General features: G+C 40.1%; 1 protein-coding gene across 4 annotated transcripts in view; it reads right to left on the reverse strand.

Moving 5' to 3' along the window:
- Positions 1 to 6,157, reverse strand: part of AGTPBP1 (ATP/GTP binding carboxypeptidase 1) — a 59,740-nt gene that overhangs the window by 53,137 nt on the left and 446 nt on the right. For 2 of the 4 annotated variants that reach the window (XM_087957888.1, XM_087957886.1), the window contains exon 1: positions 2,862 to 3,162. The exons of the other annotated variants lie outside the window; for them this stretch is intronic. The gene's annotated coding sequence lies outside the window, so the exon portion shown is untranslated. Of the gene's footprint in view, positions 1 to 2,861; positions 3,163 to 6,157 lie in introns of those variants that run through there. 4 annotated transcript variants of the gene reach the window in all.

Below are 6,157 nucleotides of genomic sequence, written 5' to 3' on the forward strand. Positions count from 1 at the left end.
AGTAGGTGTGCTTGATCAGTCACTTTCTCTCAGCTGTAGGAAGATGACCATGGCTAATAACTTCTAAAAGTAGTTAAGAAAGTTGCAGGGACATGTGCAGGCAATCACCCAATGCCAACACTAATTCATACACACAGACCCAAATCTCTACCGTGTTTCTCCAACAATACGGCCTCCACCAATAGGAAGGCCCAGCATGATTTCTAGGCATGAAGTGAAATTAAGCCCCGCCCCAAAATTTAGGCCTATTTAAACCATGCGTTTCCCCGCCATTTCTCACAACGTTCGTTAGAACTACACGAGCTGAAGAGAAATGGGGGGAAGGGAGAAGACTTGCCTTTAGGAGTGCCCTGCAGGTAGCCTAGGCTAGAATACCCTGATAGCCGATAGAAGCTCCCCGAAGGCAGAGTCCCCACCTGCTTCAGGGCGTGGCATGGCTGCCCGTGTCCTCTCACCTTTAGGCAGTCTCTTTTGGGCGATGGAAGCTCCCCAAGTGCAGTCACCAGCCACTTCGATTGGCTGGTAGAAGCGGCCTTGGGCGAGCACACACACACACACCCCTCGCCGCGAGGCCGATATTGGCCGACGAAAGCTCCCTTGAAGGCAGAGTCCCCAGCCGCTTCAGGCGTGGCATGGCTGCCCGTGTCCCCTCGCCTTTAGGCAGTCTCTTTCGGGCGATAGAAGCTCCCCAAGTGCAGTCACCAGCCACTTCAATAGGCCGGTAGAAGCAGCCTCGGGGCAAAGGGAGTGTGTGTGTGTGTGCTCAAAAAACAACAATGCCCGGCCTTATTTTGTGAGAAACACAGTACTTCCAACACCTTGTGTTGATTATCCCATCTTTTCAGTGTTTACAAATGTACATTTTGTAATGAATTTTTATTTTTTTTTAAATATTATGCAAAGAATTGCAGGAGCCCATGAGATCCAAAAGATGGACTTCACCAATTACTGGTTATATCAATTTGGCCTTTCATTCATGGAAAGCTCCCTTGATCCAACTAAGAATTCCATAAATGGAAGGAACAGAAATGATTTTAGTTGATTATTACTTCCCTGAGCAGTTCCCCAGAGTTTCTCCTCTCCCAAGTATAACCAAGAACACTGATGACCACTGAGTTTTACCATATAAATTTACATATACATTTACATTCATGAGAAAAACTATTTGAAATAAAAGATTTTCTACTTATGTTGAAGTCTGCATATGATTTATTACAAAGTGTATTTGCCTTCCATAATCACCAAAGCATGAGACCCTATGCAAACTAGTGGTTCACCAGAGCTTTTCTCTGACCTCACCTTACTGTGATTATCAAACAATATGATTCTTAAATAAAACACTGTATTAGTAAATAAAAGCTTCTGTGTTTGGCAGATAAGATTAAAAAACCTCCCTCAGAAATGCTTTGTCATAAATATGCCAAGATTCTGAAGCGTATTACAGTTGCTATTTCAACTGGACCAACATCTGCTTAACATAAATATTTTATAGCAGTACGGGGTATAGAAGGCTAAGGCTTCATTCATTCTGTGTAAACTAACTGTAGGGAACAATTCTGGATACAAATTAAGACCATCTTGTGTTGTGCACCTTCAAATGAAAACAAGAAACAGATGTTTGGCTTTTCCTCATGCCTCCTTTTATCTAGAAATATCTTATATGGCTCACTCCAACCATGTTCAGTTAAAGGAACACATCAAATGAAATCATACTATATTTGAATCATGGTTTCTTGAACAAGCTATATAACACAGAGACATAAATTAGACTTTATACATTATAATGGCTGAGTGTACATCTGTTGAGTCAAAGCCAATCACATCAAAAGCGGGATTCTTTCACAATACTTAAGCAATTGCAGTTAGGCATTAGGAGAAACTGAAAAACTATGCATTCTTTACACATTTTTCTCCAGATCCCCCTCCCCACAAATACATAAGTGTGTTGTGCTTATAGCAGGAATTAGGGAGAAAAGAACAGCAGGGTATGCATGGGAAACACCTGCACAAACATCCATGACAGCAAACTGGGTTTTACTGAGCTGTATTGGAATTCTAACCATATACAATTTCATGCTGCTTATCATCCATACACACTGAATGTTGCTGTGTGTCAATGATAAGATTTGTTTTTAAAATATCCTTGGCATCCATTTGGACTGCTTTAACCATTTTTAATTGTATTGTTGTTTCTATATAAATCACCTTTTTTTGTGGCAAGGAAAAGAAAGTTAAGAAACAAATGGGCTATTTTTAGAACACCCTCCCCCCCACAACTGTGAAAAACTAACAAGTCATGCCTATTTAATAAACCTAAACGCCACCCGACATCATTTCACTGCGAATCCTAATCAGGCGCGATTTCAAATCTAGTCTAATTTATCCCAGAAAATAAACCGGTCCCCCACCCAAAAAACAGACCTTGTGACACAGTGATCTAATGAAGGTGAACGTTGAAAAATAGGATACTTGGAGAGAAAATTTAGTGGGGGGGAGGAGAGGCCAGCCATTCCAGAATTACTGCTTCTATTCTAGCGAGATCACCATGATGATCATTTCCAGAGACCACCAATTCCCTCGTCTAAACTGCCCCCTTTCCATATTTATCCCGTTTGCTTCTGCTGGTGCCGCCGCCAGAGGTCAGAAACCATTGAAAAACTCCGCCGACAGGCAAAGCTTGTTAAAGGGACAAGTCAAGTCCTATTGTTTCTCTTATTCTTCTTTTATTTTTCTTATATGTACCCATTTCATGTATTCACAACTATGTATACACTTATACTTATTATCTTGTAAACAATTGGCAAATCAAATAAATAAATAAATAAGCCGAGTGTCCTTCCACCCCGGGCTATGTCAGTCACCTTTTTCAGGTAGGGGGCGGCGATCTTCCTTAAGGTCCGGGCGCTGGTACCTCAACACTGCATCACCTTCGGCGAGAAGATGGAGGGAGAGCTGGCAGGCCTGGCTTCGGAGGGACGCAGGTGAGAGGAAGCGAGGCCAGACCCAGCGCCAAAGGCGCCGACTGCCACTCCCGCGGAGAGGCAACGACAGCGGCCGCCGCGGCTCCGGTGTCGCCGAGCCCGGACTCTCCGCACACGCCCGACGGGAGAACGAGGACGCGGCAGAAACCTGCCCGCATCCTGGCGACGTCACCGCGCTCTCACGGCCCCCCTCCCCCGCCGCGCGCGTGCCCAGCCGCAGCCTGCGCATGCTCTCCGTCCAGGGCGGGCCGAGCGGCTAAACGCCCTTCCCCTTGGACTGCGGTCTTCTCCCGCCAAGGGATGGCGCGAAGGGGGCGGCCGGGATTGAGCCGTTTTCTCTCAGCACGTGCTGCTGCCTGCCCTTTTTCTTTTATTTATTTATTTATATACTGGATTTCATATACATAATCCAGAAAACGCTGGATAATCCAATAAAGTTGTCCTTCAGTTGAAGCAGGAATATATAGAGATCCTGGTTCCCAGTCCTCTAGTTAGGTCTTAAACTGACCTAACTAATCTAAATTTAGTTTTCAGGAAACTCTTCGAGTTTTCCGAATTTTTAAATATACTTTCCATGTTAAATGTTTTGCCTCAAACAAAAATCCTAAAGTCATGGGACATCTCGGGTGCCAGTGTGGTTTTGAATGTTTCCTATTCCAGAATAGGAAAAATGGCAAAGAATAGTCCAGCCTTTGGGGATAAAGTGATTGTGCTAATAATAGATTGTAATAGGTTGACTTCTTTCCCACGATTGAACGTTTTTCTTGGATCTTTTATACATTCCTGATGTTTTAAGCAACATGTTTTGTTTTTCTACAGCTATTCTTTAATGTTGCATTAATCTTACTATATAATTCAGCTTTATTTTTTCTTATTTGGATAAAATTCCACAAGGCAATCAGTGTTAGGTCTGGTTGCAGCAGTAATATTAGTAAGAATGAAGCTCTATTTATTAAATGTAATATTTTGCTTTCATGACTACATCGTACAACTCATCAATACATTTGTTTTTACTGAATTAGCTTACACATGTACATGCTGAATTTTGAAAAATAAAGTTTGATTCTATAACACAGAATCATGTTTTAGGACTTCCTGGCACATAGGTATTTATACATCACTGAGCAATTAATATCAGCAAAAGTTTCTGAAATATTAAGTTTACAACATATTTTAAAAAGATGTTGCTTTAAAAATTATAATAATACTTTGACACCCTCCAAAAACTTCCTCTCCCAACCAAAACAGAACTCATGACTTCATTATGGTTAGAGTTGGACAAGAATATAATATTCATTTTTAGTAATCAGAATTTAAGAAATAAAACCTTACAAATTCATAATATAAAAACTTTTCACTAGAAATAAATTCAAAACCATTTTACCTGGGATGTAGCTTAATATTATATAATACCTGTAATCAGTTGTCAGGAATTTTCAAACTCATTCATTTCTTTTGAACTGCTCTTTATAGCAGCAAGTGTAAAAACTTCTGACTTTACTATTTGATTTTTTTAGGCACAGCAAGAACAAATGGTGACAGCAATTCGTATCTGTGATAACAATCCATATTTGTGTGAGCTGCAGTTCTATCAGAACTCAGATGGGATGATCAATTTATGAATGTGGAAGGTTTATATATATATATTAACCTTTTGGTTTGCCTGCACTCTTTAATCCTTAAAATTATTGCACCTCTATGACTTAATTATGACACATGCTCAAAAGTGAATGCCAAGCTAATTTTATTTTCTAAGCTTCTAGCTCTTTCAAAATAAAGTTACAAATACTTTTAGTATTTAGTATTATTCCTTTCATCTACTTAAACTTCATTTGCATTTTACTATGGTATTACACTTGAATATGTTTACATTTAATTGTAGGTTATATGGCAGCTTCGTATTGCAAGTAACATGTTATAAATCTTTCAAAAATAACATTTATTGCTAGAGATATCATATCCAATTGGCTTCACAGAGTTATGTTTGTATTACGGTATACATAATATGGCATAAATCAGTCAATTACATCTAAGTTAAGCATATGAATGTACGGTTAGCAACAAAGAAAGATCAGAACCAGCCTGTATCTTAAGCTACCTTTTTCCCTTTTGTCCTCTATGATTTAATGATAATACTAGATTTAATTACTGAGTTGCCATATTATTTTCTCTGCTAACACCCCCAGATCTGCAAAATAAATATAATAGCTCTGAATTACTTTTTGGCTGCTTCTCTTTCATAGTTGAGAGGAAAACATTGATGATGTTACTAATGAGATAATGAAACATCTGCAGGCAAACAACCAAGCTTTGGAAAAACTACCCTGTTTCTCCAACAATACGGCCTCCCCCAATAGGAAGTCCCAGCATGTTTTATAGGCATGAAATGAAATTAAGCCCCTCCCCCCAAATTAAGGCCTATATTAAAACATGCGAATGGGGAGGAAATGGTGGGGGGGCTTGCTGTTAGGAAGTACTTTTGTTGCACACCTGGATATGGTGCTGCCTGCGTTGTGCCCCACCAACGCCGAGGTCAACATCCAAGCCCTCGCCGTCCGCCCTAAGATGCAAGGGGGGGGGGGAATTAAGTCACCCCCAAAAAGACGGCCTAGCCGTTTTTTCGGGGCTCAAAAAAAAAAAATAAGACCCGGCCTTATTATATGAGAAACACAGTATTTACAGTTTACTGTTTTCCAAATGTGGATAATATAAAAGGCCATTTAACTAAAACCGGGCTGATTTTTTTACAACACAAGAAATGTAGACAGCTGAATAAAACCAGCCAAAGCACCTTTTTTTATAATACAAGGAATTGTGAGAACCGAGATAAGTAAATCAGGGATCACTTAGCCATAGGTAGCATACGTCATGCAAAAAAAACAAAGCCACATTCCCACAAGCTGCAACTTACAATATGGAAAAAAAAATCCCTGTTTAATTATGAGAAGGGCTATAATGAAATCAGACAATGCAGTGCAGTGGTGCATAAAGATTACAGAACGGAAATATGACTTTTGCGCTGACATAAAGATGGGGGGGGGGGGGAAACACACGAGAATTTCTCTATTTTCTGAGTTGGTTTGTTGAAAAGAACTTGGTATTTCGAAACTATTACACTAAAAGCCCGATTTTCTTCTAAGCAATTCGAATAGTTGCCGGCGGGGTTTTCTAAAAAA

Source organism: Notechis scutatus, chromosome 2, assembly GCF_049901735.1.
Source record: "Notechis scutatus isolate UNSWTSFEM ecotype Mainland chromosome 2, rNotScu1.2, whole genome shotgun sequence".
Classification (NCBI taxonomy): domain Eukaryota; kingdom Metazoa; phylum Chordata; class Lepidosauria; order Squamata; family Elapidae; genus Notechis; species Notechis scutatus.